Source organism: Aphidius gifuensis, linkage group LG1 (genome assembly GCF_014905175.1).
Source record: "Aphidius gifuensis isolate YNYX2018 linkage group LG1, ASM1490517v1, whole genome shotgun sequence".
Taxonomy (NCBI): Eukaryota; Metazoa; Arthropoda; class Insecta; order Hymenoptera; family Braconidae; genus Aphidius; species Aphidius gifuensis.
The window spans coordinates 20,619,531-20,635,912 of record NC_057788.1 but is presented as its reverse complement, the minus strand read 5'-3'; positions in this window follow the sequence as shown (position 1 = coordinate 20,635,912).

The window sequence follows — 16,382 nt, the reverse complement described above, 5'->3', positions numbered from 1 at the left end:
TTTATTTTTTAAGACACCATGGACTTGTTAATAAACAATTACATGACACGCTCAAAATAATAGAATAATCCTTTTAAATAATTCTTTTTTTATCTTTGGAGAGAAAAACGTTGGCTGATAATAGCAGAATTCGTACTTCAGTGGAAAATAATATAAAAAATTGTGAATTAACGATTACATGTCACCTCAAACAATTGTTAACATTTATTTATAAATATATTGTTGAATTAATTTTTTTTTTTCTTGAAGAGAATGTCGTGAGTTTATTTAAACCGATGATTGCAGGTTTCGTACTTCAATAATGATTAGATAAAAAAATCTGTTTACTCCAAAATTTTAATTAACAATACTTTGTTATTGTTAATTAAAATGTACAAATCTTGATTTCATTCTTACAGGTCTGCGTGCCCTATTTAAAAATGAATCTATCTTTTTTTTTTTTGTGTTTGAATGTAGTTCTTTTTTTTTCAATTTTTCGTTATTTATTTATTTATAACACATTAACTATTCTTTTATTTATAACAATTCAATTAAATATTGGTAAATCGTTTGAAGGTTATGGGCATTAATATTTTTTGACAGATATAAAATGTTGTTATAATCCATGGTAGAAATATACAGGTAGGTCCATGCGCATACGTGTTTTTAAGCCAATCAGAAGTGCGGTCCCTACGTCGCCATATTGGCTAAACTGGCGCGATTTTATTTGAATCATAAATTGAAATACATATCAAAGATGATCTCAATAGAAAATTAAAATAATAAAAACACAAACAAATATAATTTTATTTCAAATGCATATATTCAACATAAAAATACATATTAATCGTTTGACAAATGGAATAAGTTTGCAATAATTAAAATAAAAAACATCCATAATTCATGTTTTGTGTATATTATGGGTTTAAAAAAACAATTTGAGCAACAGTGTTTTATTAAACATATATATTTTTTTATATATTTCATGCCGAGAATATATTATAAATTGAAACAGTCTTTTATTCTTATTATATTCTATAATAAGAATATATTGTAAATTATACTTACAATAACACAGTTTGAAATTATTAATATTTCCATATAAAAATAAAATTCATATTAAACTTTATTACATATTTTTTTTAACTTTTTTTTCTTATTTCTTTTTTTATTATCTTCTAAAATTTTCTCATTTAAAACTCTGAGACGAATGTACGTACGAGTACGTACCAAACACTTTATTGCATCCAGTGCAATATTAATATTGTTTTCTTTCATCCAAACTTCTAGTTTATTAACTAAATACATAAAAATTCCTTTTTTTTTTTCTAAATGGTTTTTGTGAAAAAGTAAAAATTCAATTTCTAATTGTTTTGCAACATATATAAAAGTTTGAGATGGATATGTTAAACCTCCTCTTGACAGGAGACTGATAATATTTATATCAGGAATAGAATTAAAATTTCTTGTTGGTTCTCCTAAAGACGGATATTTATTTTTGTATTTATGAGCCACGTAACCTGTTATGTATAATAACCCTTGCTGAGTAACCCAACTATCTGGACTTTCTTGGTCATTTAATTTTTCATCAGTAATATCTAAATAACACAAAGATGAATAACGATCAAAATTTAAATTAGTTAAAATTTTTTTGACAAAATAGAATCCTGAAAATGTAATATTTAAATTACAAAAAAATACTCATAATAAAATTAAAAAAAAAAAAAAAAAAAACAATAAAAAACTACTTCAGTTGTATTATTTGATATTCAATTTTTTTATTTATTCAGTAAAAATATTTAAATTGTAAATTTGAATAGTATAAACTTTAAGATTAATAGATTTTAACTTATTTTATCATCTTGATAATAATAATGTTTGTTCATGATTTTTTTTAATTTGACAGACTAGATACATACTGACAATTCATTGGTGGTTATAGTTTATTGAAAATATAAAATATATTATTAAATATTCATTCAAAATAAGATAATTTATCCCAAACCTGTATTTTGTGTTTCTTCTTTCCAACAACTATCAATTAAATCTAAAAAAAAAATTTCACGTTTATAATATAAATTTAATTTGATTGCTTGTATTTTTAATTTTTGAGATACAAACCTTCATGACAAATTGATAATAATTTGACTTCATCAGGCATTGTTGATGAAGATGATTGATCAGACAAATTAGTATGTTCTAATTTATCTCCATCATCAACAGCTAGTCCATCATCTAAAAAATTTTGTGTTAATACTTCATCTTGATTATAAATATAATTTTCATCATCTGAGCCAGTTAAATTGGCATCTCCAGTGGTGATGTCATTTAAATCAATAAGAGAAAATTCTGATTCCATCAATTTATTATCATTATTTGCTCCAATAGAAAAAAAATCGAGAGAATGTTTTCCTAGAATATACCAACGAAATCGATGCTTTATGTCCAATGCATTTGGATGGTCGTTATTACCACCCATTCTTCGTAAATACGAAAAAGTGTTTTCCAAAATATCCTGATTGATTCGGTAAGTTGGAATATATAATATTTTAGGTTCATTAACACTTTGTGTTTTTTTTAAATGATCAAAAAGATTCAATAATGAATCACAATCAATGGCAATACCTTTTTGAAATTGTTTCATACTTAAAGCCATTCCTCTTTTATTGGGAGCATAAACCCTCATTTCAGTAATAAATTCTTTCATATTATAAATAACTTTTACTTGATCATTAAAGTGACTACCAAACCCACTACCAAGAGGATTTTGATAGTTATATTTCAGTTTACTATTAAAAATATCAAACCAATCATTAAATAATTTAATAACTTGAGCATGGTCTGCAGCATCTTCAAATCCTGAATATCCTTTTTCAGCAAAAAATTGAATTGCACTGGCATTAGAATTTGAAAATAACTTAGTTGCATAACTCACTTTTTGTCGATCTGCATGAGTACAATTTAGATGATAATCTTTCAGTTTAAATGCAATACGTAAGTCTGATGTTTTTTGTAATTGTAAAATGCGTTCTAGACAATTTTTCTTTATATGACAATTTTGATATACAAATCCATGATCAATAAAATGGTTTCTTGCAAGCTTAATCATATGTGGAGCATCAAGAAACACGTAAATGTGATAATTTTTATTGCATGGATGTTCAAAATAGCATTTTTTTAATTCAGCTGACTTGTCTGTTTTATTATCATCACATTCATCTTGGTATTTCAGATTATCACACGTTCTTGTATCATCTTCGTCTTCATAGCCATCATCATCAACATAACCGACATTTAAACTCTTTAATAATTGTGCGTTTTTTGTCCCAAAATCACAAACTGTGCCTACAACTCTGTAGCCACAATCATATAATTTAGTAATTACATCCAATAGAATTTCTTTGGTTACAGCTGTGTCGTAAGCATAGTAAATTGGTTGCTTCCAGTTATTAAATAATCCTCTGGCCATGATGACTTGGACAGTTTTATGAGGACCAATTACTTCTTCATCTTTACGATCAATTTCCATAATATTTGAAATGTATAGTTCATCAAAACTGAGAACAGTGTATTTATAAAGTTCATCTGTTTTTTTAATTTTTTGTTTCATTATCATAAATACATGCTCTAAAGGACCAGGATTTAAATCAAGTTTAGAAGCCCATCGTTTCAAAGTTGTTATTGAAGGAAGTGGGAAATTCATTTTGGTTCTTAAATAACGATAACCTCGTGGTGAAACAGCTCGAAGAGATATTGCCGAAGCAATGTCTTCAGCTTGCCAGTGACTTTTTGTCTGTCCAGGATTCATTAATATTTTAATTTGAGTTGGTGTAAAAACAGATGTCCAACCATGTATATATTTTTGTAACAATTTATCTTTTTTTTCTAATTTTGTTTCGCTAACAGCAAGACTTTGAAGTAATTTATTATTAACAGTTTCTAATTTTTGTAGTTTTTGTTTTAAAATATCAATTTCTATACGATATTCATCAGCTTGTATTTTTATTTTAGAAATTTCATCTGCTATACGCGAGAAGTTAATTGATGAAGTATACTTTTCAGTTTGAAATAATTCTGGTTGAGTGAGATTGATATTATCACTGGAATTATTTATTGTGTCAACTGGATCAACAGCATATTCCTCAGCTATTATGCTTTTTTCAACATTTTGTTGATTATTACATGCAACTTTGTTTATACTTATTTCTTCCATTGGCTTAGTTGAATTAACATGTTCATGAACTGCATTAATTTTCTCAAGACTTTGATTAATAGAGGAATTTAAGCTGTTTGAAAATAAAAGATCATTTGGCAAATTTTTGGTTGGTATGGCATCAGGCTTTAGAATTGGTCTTATGTTTTCTTCTGATAAATATTCTGTTTGCCACCCAGTTTTATATGAGTTTGAATCAAAATGAATAGAGCATACACGTGCTGAAAATAAAGAAAATTAGTTTACAATTCTTTATAGATCAAATATTTATTATTATTCACTCACCATTATTTAATTCAATATTTTGAGTTTGACATATTTCCATCCAAATTTTGCATGCATCCAAATTTTTTGGAAACCTATGAAAACTAATTTTGTCATTGTGCTTGATATTTTTTCCAATTTTTTTAATACGACTGCTTGATGTATTTTGACAATATTTCACGGCACATTTTACCATTATGAATACATGAGACCTACAATATTAGTAATAAAATAAATAAATGAATAACAAACAAATTATTAATTAAATGATTATTAAAGAAAATAAATAAATAAATAGGTATAGGTATACAATGTATAACCTCCAAAATGAAAAGACTATGTCAAACAAACATAATAAACAATAATAAATCAATTTTTAATAACTGTCATTTTATGTATTACATACCTTTGAGGATCAGTTTCATATTTATAAATATGTTTAAATTATTAAACAATATTTTCAAAGCTTTTTAATTAAAATTAATGTAACTTTTAAACAATTCGTGCATAAATAATTAACAGTATAGGTATAATAATAATAATATGACGGGCACACAGATTTACACACAGATTTAGACAAGATGGCTACTTAGAGTGTTGCGCAGTAGAATTTATTTTCGTCCGAGGAATGGACATACCTGTATATTTCTACCATGTTATAATCACAAATGTCAACACACACATACATATGTATATGCAATTAGCGCCACCTATATCAATTTATACGACATGCACGTGACCTTCTAATACCCCAATCAGATTCCAGTAAATTCAAAAATGAGGCGCTAAGTTTGAAAAATAAAGCGCCAAGTTCAAATTTGGATGCGCACGCAAAATGCGACGCCATGACACCAATGCTTTTTTTATTTAAGGATATTTTCATTTTTACATGAAGCAAGTTTACATTTCTGCAAAAAATTGTTTTTAATATTTATGCCACATCTCATAACTGTATATAATAAAAAAATAATTAACATATTTGATACAGTTGAGGTATTTAAATTTCTTTTATAAAAAACAAAAATATAGTATTTATCATTTTATAATATAATTTAAAAAAAATAGTATTTATCATTTTATTTTAAATTTAACGAAGACCATGATGATAATAATAATCAAAAAAATCTTAAACATCCAACACCACTATACTTTAATTAGAAAATAATATCCAATTTGTTTTTTATATTAATTGTTCTTATATTTTCAAAAAGATTATACATTTTGTTTTAGTTAAATGTGTATAGTATATATATGAAAATTAAATATTCAAGACAAATGTTTAAATTTATTACTAACAGTTACTTAAACATTGATTTATAAAAGTATTTCAAAAATTAATTAACTCTAATTTGTTACTTTTGTGTTGATAAAGTCCAATGATTGATCAACGATTATTATAATCTAGTAAAACTAATTTATGAGTAATTAATTTTCCAACACATTCGTATACTGTACTGAATTAGAAATAAATTTTTCCAGTGGTAAAACTGGTGGCCCATTTCTTATCGAAATTTCTAACAACTGTGAAGGAAGAAAAATCGTAAGTTTCTATTGATTCATTAATTTAAGTACGAGTCAAGTTGAATGTAATTAATATTATATGTATTTTTTCGTAAAACTGATTAATCTATATATTTATTAAATACTCTTGTGCGAGATGAAATTATGAATGAAATAATATTTTTCAAATTTTAAATTTTTTTTTATTGTACAAAATATTTTTAATTGTTTGACAACAATGATTCGTTTTTTTATTGATTATGTATTGCCATATGTAATATGTATAATAGAAACCAGTGAGACAAGATATGGTAACGATAAATTAATATAAAAAAAAAAAAAAAAATGGTAATTTTGTAAATGTGTCGAGTGAACATCTAAATGAAATAATATGAAATTATTTGTTATCAATTGAATTATTAATAGCCACTTGGAAAATCGATATATCGCAAAAAGACATCAATGCTTTTTTTATTTTACAATATTTTTATTTATTATATCATCCATTATTATTATTAACTAGGTTTATTATTAGTTGCATTTTTTTTATCTTATATTCAGCACAAGAGTTTTATTTCAACTTGGTTTTAATCATCAATGATAATTTATTTAAAAATTTTAATTCTAAACTTTGAGATATATAAACTTATAATAATGTCATATGACGACGACGACGATAATCAACCATACTTTAATTGAGAATAATATCCAAATTATTAATATTGTTTTAAAAAAGTTATATATTTTGATTCAATTAAATGTGTTGTTAATAATTGATAAGAGTATAATGAATAATTCATATAGAAAAATACGAATAAAATTAAATATTCAAGACGATTGTTTTAAACAATTAATTAAATTCATTATTTAAGTACTATTAATAACTTAAACATTTATCCATAAAAGTATTTTTTAAATTAGGTAACTTGTGTTGTTAATTTTGTTGCAATAAAGTATAATGATTAATCAACAATCATTAACATAACATAACAACTTGACTTTAATGATTGATCCAGCCATTGAAAATAATCAGTGAGTAATTTTAACATCATCAGTTCGAAATTTGCCCTCGTTTGCCTCTGTCTCCACTTGAACTTGTATTTTTATCTTTATCATCATATTCATATTGTACTGAAAAATTAAATTTTTCCAGTAGAAAGACTAGTGGCTATTTTCTTATTGAAATTTCTAACATCCTCCTTCCAACGGTAGAGTTGATTCACAGTTTCAAGATTATTACACCCACTTTGTTCTCTTAGCATTTTCAAACTCCAATGTGGATTATCATTTGAAATATTAACAACCTAAACTTTCATTTCATGGGAAGCGTAAATGTTCGAGTGTGAAAATGATTTTTTTTTTTTGAATGTTACAATTAATTTTAAGATTATTTGGTTTACCAGTAATTTTGTAATTTTTTTTTAGAATTGTTAACCAACCATGACTTGCTGAAAATTTTATAGGTTTACATATTTTTTTTATCAAATTGTTCCATTTTATTAATAAATATAATTTCAATTTTGTTATTTTAATCTATGTTGTTTCTGATTGTTATATTCGCAATGTTCACAATTACAATTATTGTTTCCAATTGTTTTATACTTGAAAGATTTTTAATAAATGAAACACATAAATAAAACTAATAAAGGGAAAACGGCCAGATCGTCGCGACTAGCCGCGACAGTTTCCATGAAAACCATGCTCACAGATATAATTAGGCATTTTTATTTGACCACAACAATTGTCCATTTAATTATTTAAAAAATTAGATTTTCATTGATCATATTTTTATTTTTACATGAAATAAGTTATTTACATTTTTGCAATTTTTTTTTCAATATATTTATGCCACATCATATAACTGAAATACAAAATTCATTAACATTTTGATACGGTTGAATTATGCAAATTTCTCTTATAAAACACAAATATATATTTATCATTTTTTCAATTGAATAAAATGTTTGCTTTTTAGATTTACCGTGGCTGAAATGAGTGATTGAAATATTCTAAATACTGAAAAAAATAAGAATTAATAGTAGTATACTAATTATTATTATAATAATTAATAAATGTAAAAGAATGCATATATGAAAATAAAATATTCAAGACGATGCGGAACCTCAATTGTTTTAAAAATTATATAATTTTATTTATAATTACCACTGAAACATTTATTTATAAAAGTATCTTAGTTATAACTACAATTTGTTCTCTATCAATATAGAGTTTCATTGTTTCTTTTTTTTTTTTTTTTTGTTGTCTCGAATAAAACATCAGAAATTGAATCCAAACGTCAAGAACATCCTGCTGAAATAATCGGACCACCAACTTATGAAAAAGCTGTTCAACTACCAAGATTAATTCCTTTATTAGATCATCTTGATTCTATATCAAGTGAAGAAATGGGTAATTCTGCTTAATCACTCGATCAACAAGCTTGGATTAATAAAAGACGTATGTAATTAAAAAAAATAATAAATAAACGTGCTAAAAGTGAGTATAATTTGAAAAAAAAATGTAGAGAAAAAAATAAAAATATTAAAAGATATTTAAAGTCATCGGTGTCAAGAAAAAGAAGAAGCAAATCAACAGAATAAAGCTACCATACTCCCCAGTTGAACAAAACCCAGAGGAAGCCAGACTAATTTATTTTTAAATACACTGTGATATGGTGTATCTAAAATTTTAAGTATTTTTATATTCCCGATGTTAGAAAAAATATTTAAAAAAATTAATAAAACGGTCAAATAGATTTTGACACACAGTTATATATACTGCATAAAAAGAAATAGATTAAAAAATAAATTCATGTGTAGTATTTTTAAAAATGTATTTGCAGATGTTCCAAATAAATCAAACAAACTTGGTATTGTCAAAAATAATGATTTTGTTGGTATTGGTAATGGTAATGTGTCTGAAGTATCTGATGATATTTCAGTTACACCTGACCAATCTATTTGTAAAAATAAAAATGGTTGAACAATACTTGTACCCATACCAGAACCAACATCTAAATCATCTCCAACACTACCTGAAGCTGCATTTGCATTTTTTTCAAAATATTACTTGCCAGCAAATCTTTGAATACGTTCTAAAGACATAAACAGCGCATACAAAAATACCCATAACACTGAATTTGAGGGCGATGATGATGATGGTAATCAAGACGATCGTAAATTTCCTACACCACCAGATTTTAATTGAAAATAATATCCAAGTTGTTAATTATATTAATTGTTATTATTTTCGAAAAGTTTATATATTTTATTTTAATTAAATGTGCTGTTAATAATTAATAAGAGTATAATAATTAATGAAAATAAAAGAATACATATATAAATTGAATATTCAAGACAATTGTTTTCATAATTATATGAATTTATTAATAATAATTATATAAACATATATTTATAGAAGTATTTTTTAAATTAGGTAACTTGTGTTGTTACTTCTGTTGTAATGAAGTCCAATGATTGATCAACGATCATGAACAAAAAAAAAAAAAAAAAAAACTTATTAATAATGATTGATCCAGCCATTAAAAATGAACAGTGACTAATTTTAACATCAGCAGCTCCAAACTTGTCCTCGTTTGCGTCTGTCTCCACTTGAACTTGTACTTTTATCTTTATCATAATATTCAAATTGTACTGAAATATTAAATTTTTCCAGTGGAAAGACTAGTAGCGTTTTCTTATTGAAATTTCGAAGAACTTTCCTCCAACGGTAAAGTTGATTCATAGTTTCAAGATTATTACAACCACTTTGCTCTCTTAACATTTGTAAACTCCAACGCATATTTTTATTTACAAGATTAACAACTTTAGCTTTTATTTAATGAGGAACGACAATTTTCGAGTATGAAAATAATTTTTTTTTTTGCATGTTACAATTAATTTTAAGATTATTTGATTTACCAGTAATTTCGTGGTTTTATTTTTCAATTTTTGTAACCAGCTATTATGTGCTGAAGATTTTATTTTTATCTTCATCATTATACTTTACAGTTGAGAAACTAGAGGCCTTTTTCTTATTAAATTCTCGGACAGTTTGTTTCGAACGACGGAGTTGATTAAAATTTTCAATATTAAAACCACTTTGTTTTTTCAACATATCCAAACTCCAATGGGGATTTTTATTTGCAAGATTAACAACCTTAACTTTCATTTCATGGGAAACATAAATTCTCGAGTATAAAAATGACTTATTTTTTTGCAAGTTACAATTAATTTTTAGATTATTTCGTTTACCAGTAATTTCATGGTTTTTTTTAAACATCGTTAACCAGCAGTGACTTGCTGAAAAATTTTCAGGTTTAAATATTTTTTTCGCTTCAAGTCCCCATGTTTTAATTTTTGCATGTGTAATTACTTCTCCTTTTTTTTGGTTCTCGATGCACTTATTTATAATCCAGTCATTTACAAAATTCATTTTTTCACGAGGAGATCCTCCTTGTTGAACCTGTTTTTTCCACTCTTCAACTCGACTGCGTTGTTTTATATTTTTATATCCACTTTGTTCTTTCAACGTATCTAATGACCAAGTTGGATTTTCTATTGCCAATTTAACTACGCGTGTTTTATCTTCGAAAGAAATACCGTCAACTATTTTAATGTCATCTTTAAGAGTTTTCTTTCGACTTAGGCTATTATTATCATCATCATCATCATCATCATCATCTTCATCATCAAGGTAATTTTCATCTGTAGTAGAGCTTATGTCATCATTTTCTTCTGTACTAAAACTATATTTTTTATGAGCAAGTGATCCAGTACCAATTCTTCTGCTTTTTTGATGATCAACTTTTACGATGCTTTCATTTGAGCAACTTTGATTATTATCTTCAATAAAATTAGAAATTTCATCTGACTTTATTTCCAGTCTAATTGAGTTATTCATTCCGTCAACATCAATTAAATCATCTGTAACTGGCAACATTTCATCCTTAATGGTTATACTTTCTCTTGTAAATAATTCTTCTTCCTTTTCAATCAAATCAATCATATGTAATTTTTCAACTAAGTTTTCATTCAAAGGAACAATTTGTATATTTTCGGCATAACCTGGATCATCACAGTTATTTTTTTTGTTATCTGGAAAATAAAATAAATTAGAAAAAATTACAATTCAATAAAAATCTTCAAGACATTTGAAATATACCTGCTTTTTTGGAATGAATTTCATCAACTGATATTTTTCTTTTTTTAGATATCATGTTGTCTTGACAGTTGTTGATGTCAATGTTCACTCTGTCAATTTGTTGTTGTTGATTTAACTGCTCATCATTATTATTATAACCTGACTCACAAGTCTTTTCTGCTGTTACAATTTTCATTGATTCAACTTTTGATTTTTCAATGGCAGCTTCGTGTTTATTGGATATTATCATTTTATTCATAAATATGACCATGGCCTCATACATGTCATGACCATAACTTAATGACAACTTGGAAAATATATTGGTCTCACGTTCACTGAGATAATATTCTTTACTTTTTAAAAGTTCCCAACAAATATTAAATGAGTCAGTAAACAATTGTTGATCAATTTCCTCAAACTGATGTTTCTTAATTTGTTCCATCTTATTTATGATGTATTGCTTTTTTAATCTATGTAGTTTTTTATTCTTGTATTTGCAATATTTACAATGTTTTTATTGTTGTTTGATACTTGTCAGATTTTTAATTAATAGTCAAACATGAAACTAAATTAATAAGGAGATAGATACATACTGAGAAAAATCTAGACTCTCTAGTGCTCTCTAGAGTGGGTATTGTAGAGTGTGGTGTTAATAGCGATCTAGTTTTTTATTGGTCTGCCATTTCCTGTTTTTTGTATGGAGTAGGGAGAAGAGGGAGTTTTAAACAGTTGAAAAACAGTTTTTTACATTCTTGCAAACATTTATTTTTCAATATTCATGCTACATCAGATAACTTTATACAGTAGAAAAATAATTAACATATTTTGATACAGTTGAGGTATTACAAAAAAGAAAACTATATTTATCATTTTTTAAATTTAATAATAATTTTGTTTTTTAAATTTACTGTTGCTGAAATTATTGATAAAAATATTTCAAAAACGACAGACAATGATGAGGATAATGATGACAACTATGATGATGATGATGATGATGATGCTTGATGATGGCAATCAAGAAAATTGTAAATGTCCAACATCACCATAAATAATAACAAAGTTGTTCATTTTATTAATTTTTATTATTTCCAAACAGTTTATACCTATATTTTATTTTAGTCAAATTTGTTATTTATGAAAATAATTAATAACAATAGACGAATACATGTGAAAATTAGATATTCAAGACAATTGTTTTTATAATTATATAAATTTATTAATAATAAATACTCAAACAGTTATTTATAAAAGTATCTTTACAATTAGGTAACTAGAATTTGTTACTTTGGTTGCGATGAAATCGAATGATTGATCACCAATCAATCAATACAATCATGAACAAAAAAAAAAACAATTGCTAATGACCGATCCAGCTGGTAAAAATAATTAGTGGAATTCTAACATCACTAGCTAGTTGAGTTGATTTAAAGTTTTAAGATTACCACAACCACTTCTTTCCCCTAGCATTTTTAAACTTCAAAAAGACCTGGTAACGTTTGTTGGGGCGTGTGGCCCGCGTTACCCGTTGAAAATTAAAAATTTTCAATACTCCGGCTAGGGCCATGATTATTTCAAATTATTGCTGAAATATATTTTAATGGTTTATCAACAATAACATTACTCGAATCAAGGCTTTTTTTGGAGCCTTATAAACATTTTATTTCAACTCTATGATGACATTTTTTGGTCCGTTTTTTTGATTTTTTTTTCGGCGAGTCATAACTTTTGTTATAATCAAGATAGGAAGTTCGTATTAGGCTCAAATTATGCGCCTTAAAAAAATCTAGTGACGGCATTGGGATTTTTTTTTTCTCTCAATAACAGTTTTCGAGCAAAAAAATTAAATATCCGAATTTTTTGTCAAATTTTGAAGTTTTTTTTTTTTTTCTCAAAAACTATTATAGATAGGGGACAAAACCCATTATGCGGGCGATAGAGTTTTTTGAGACGCATAATATAAGCCTTATACGAAGTCTCTCTTTTGATTTCGCGTTGAGTTATTCATTGCGCCGTTTTTCAGTTTTTTTTCGGCGAGCCATAACTTTTGTTATAATCAAGATAGGGAGTTCGTATTAGGCTCAAATTATGCGCCTCAAAAAAATCTAGTAACGGCATTGAGGGTTTTTTTCTCTCTCATCAACGGTTTTTGAGAAAAAAAATTAAATATCGGAATTTTTTTTTTCAATTTTATAGTTTTTTTTTTTTTCTCAAAAAACTATTATAAATGGAAAGGGATTTTGCAAAGCGGGCGATAGAGTTTTCTGAGACACATAAACTGAGCCTAATACGAAGTCTCTACTATGATTTTGCGTCGAGTTATTTATTGCGCCGTTTTTATAACTTGTAAAATTTTCACATAAAAACGTATGTACTATTTTAAGTTACATAAATAATAATTTAAGAATAATGAAATATAAAACAGAAAAGATTTACGAACAAAAAACCTTTGGTGATAAATACTCTCTGATGGATAGTTTAGACACCACAAATTTTTAAGTAAGAAAAAAAATTTTTTCAAAATTTACATTTTAATTTTTTGATTAAAAACTATTATCAATAGAGCAAAAAACTTTACGCGGGCGATAGAGTTTTTTGATGCGCTTCTCTTGAGCCTAGTACGAAGTCTCTCGGTTACTTAGTTCGTAAGTTATAAGCGTTTTTTTTCTTTCGCCGATGAATTCAAGACTGCGGCTGAGCCTATGGCTCCTAGCCTCCGTAATATGGATTTTCATTTGCAAGATTGACAACTTTAACTTTCATTTCATAGGGAACGAAAATTCTCGGGTATGAACAAATTTTTTTTGCACTTGCAATTTATTTACAAATTATTGGGTTGACTGGTAATTTTATGGTTTTTTGTTAACAATATTAACCAGTTATTACTTGCTGAAAATATTATCGGTTTAAATATTTTTTTGGCTTTAAGTCCCCATGCTTTAATTTTTTTATTGGTAATAATTAATGAATATAGAAGAATACACATATGAAAATAAAATATTCAAGACAATTGTTTTAAAAATTATATAAATAGAAAAAAGAAGAAAACCAACAGACTGTCCATACTCTTGAAAAAAAATCCGAGCGAAGTCGGGCTAATCTATTTTTAATTACACCGTGATAAGGTGTACAAACGATATATTATGAAAAAGTTCGAAGTATAGGTACATTTAATTTCATTATAAAATTTTTATTTTTCCAATCAACATTCCATTTTATATTATAGACAAAAAATTCAATCAATATTTTTTGGCTGACAAAAAAATACGAGCCTTAAAAATTGAGTTGAATATAATGTTTTTAAAATATTGTATATCCAGTCCAGACTATCGAAATTATATTCGAAATTATAATACATAGATATTATAGCAGTGGCAGACTCTTACCAACTATGATTTTTGTTTAAAAAAACAATTTATATAAATTTTTATTATGTATAGATAAAAAAAAAAACATATCTAATTATTGCAATTGAAATTTCGATACTTAATTATAATCTCCATTGAGAAAAAATAAATAAAAATATTTACTAAAATAGAAATACTGCAGCTGTGTTTTTAAATGGGAAAAAAAAAAATAACACATTGTCAAATCTTGCCTAGGTAATCATGTGCTTATGACGTTTGGAAAACAAGCGATTTGAAATTTTTTTAAAAATTATTATTTATTGACTTTAGAAAAAAAAAATGTTACTATTAAAAAAAAAAAAAAACGACACAAAATTGAATTAATGAGTATTATTAATTAACCGAATTGACTAATTAATTTAATAATGATAATAAAATAATTGAACAAGAAAAAAAAAAAACAAAAATGTTATGTAAATGTAAATATAATAATAGAAAAAACCGTCTATAAATAAATTCGTCATTAACAATAGATAATAATTTATTAAGTCATTAAACTTATAGGAAAATTAAATTATTGCAGCATGTGCACATAGATAATATGATGAATAATTATACACTGATATACATTGTTTAAATAATTGTAATAATAGTCTAATTCATATTTGATATTATATATATAATAATAATTTGAGTATTTTATCTTTGAATAGAATAAGATATAATATATGTATCATATTATGTAGATAATGTTGCTGACTGTATCCAATTTATACTTTTTTTTTTACAATTTATTTTGAATCAATATTACTTTGTAATGGATTTTTAAAAATATTTTTATTTACTAGGCCCAATTCTATTTTATTGAACGAAAAAAAACGCATTCATATTTTTAATCTCAGTTATTATAACCAGCGACGCTTTTATCGTTTTGTTTTATTTATTTGAAAAAAATTCGTAAGTCTCTATTGATTCATCAATTTAAGTACGAGTCAAGTTGAGTTTAATTAATATCGCATGTATTTTTTCGTAAAACTGATGAATCAATGTATTAATTAAATACTCTAAGTGAGACAAAATTATAAATGAAAAAATATTTTTAATTGTCTGACAATAATAATTCGTTTTTTAAGTAAACAATACTGTATAGAAATGTAGGAAATTGATAATGTATTATCATGTCTTTGAGATGAATTATTGATTATGTATTGTCATTTTTAATGATTCATTACTAATGAGGAATTTGAGTCCACATAAAATGTTATAATCACAATAGAAAAAGAATATATCTATTTAATAGAAACCAATGAGACAAGATATTGTAACGACCAACTGATATAAAAAATAAAATGGTACTTTTGTAAATGGGTTAAATGAACATCTAAGTCAATTATTACGTAATTATTTGTTATCAACAAAGCCAAGATGTTTGCCCAATTTTTGAGCGAGTTAATAACGATAGGAACCTGGGGAAAAAATTTAAAAAAAAAAGATTTGAATTAGACTGTATTTTGTTTTTTCTGGAATCCAGTGAAAAAACTAGTGGCCTTTTTGTTTCTTAAAATCTCTAACAGTTTGTTTCCAATGACGGAGTTGATTGATGTTTTCAATATTAAAACCACTTTGTTTTTTCAACATATCCAAACTCCAATGGGGATTTTCATTTGCAAGATTAACAACATTAGCTTTTATTTCATAGGGAACGTAAGTGTACGATAAAGAAAATGATTTTTTTTTTTGCATGTTACAATTAATTTTTAGATTATTTGGTTTACCAGTAATTTCATGTTTTTTTTAAGTATTAATATCCAGCCACGAGCTGCTGAAAAATTTTCTGGTTTAAATATTTTTTTTGCTTCAAGTCCCCATTTTCTAATTTTTGCATTTCTAAGTGCTTCTCTATTCTTTTGGTTCTCAATGCACTTATTTATAACCCAGTT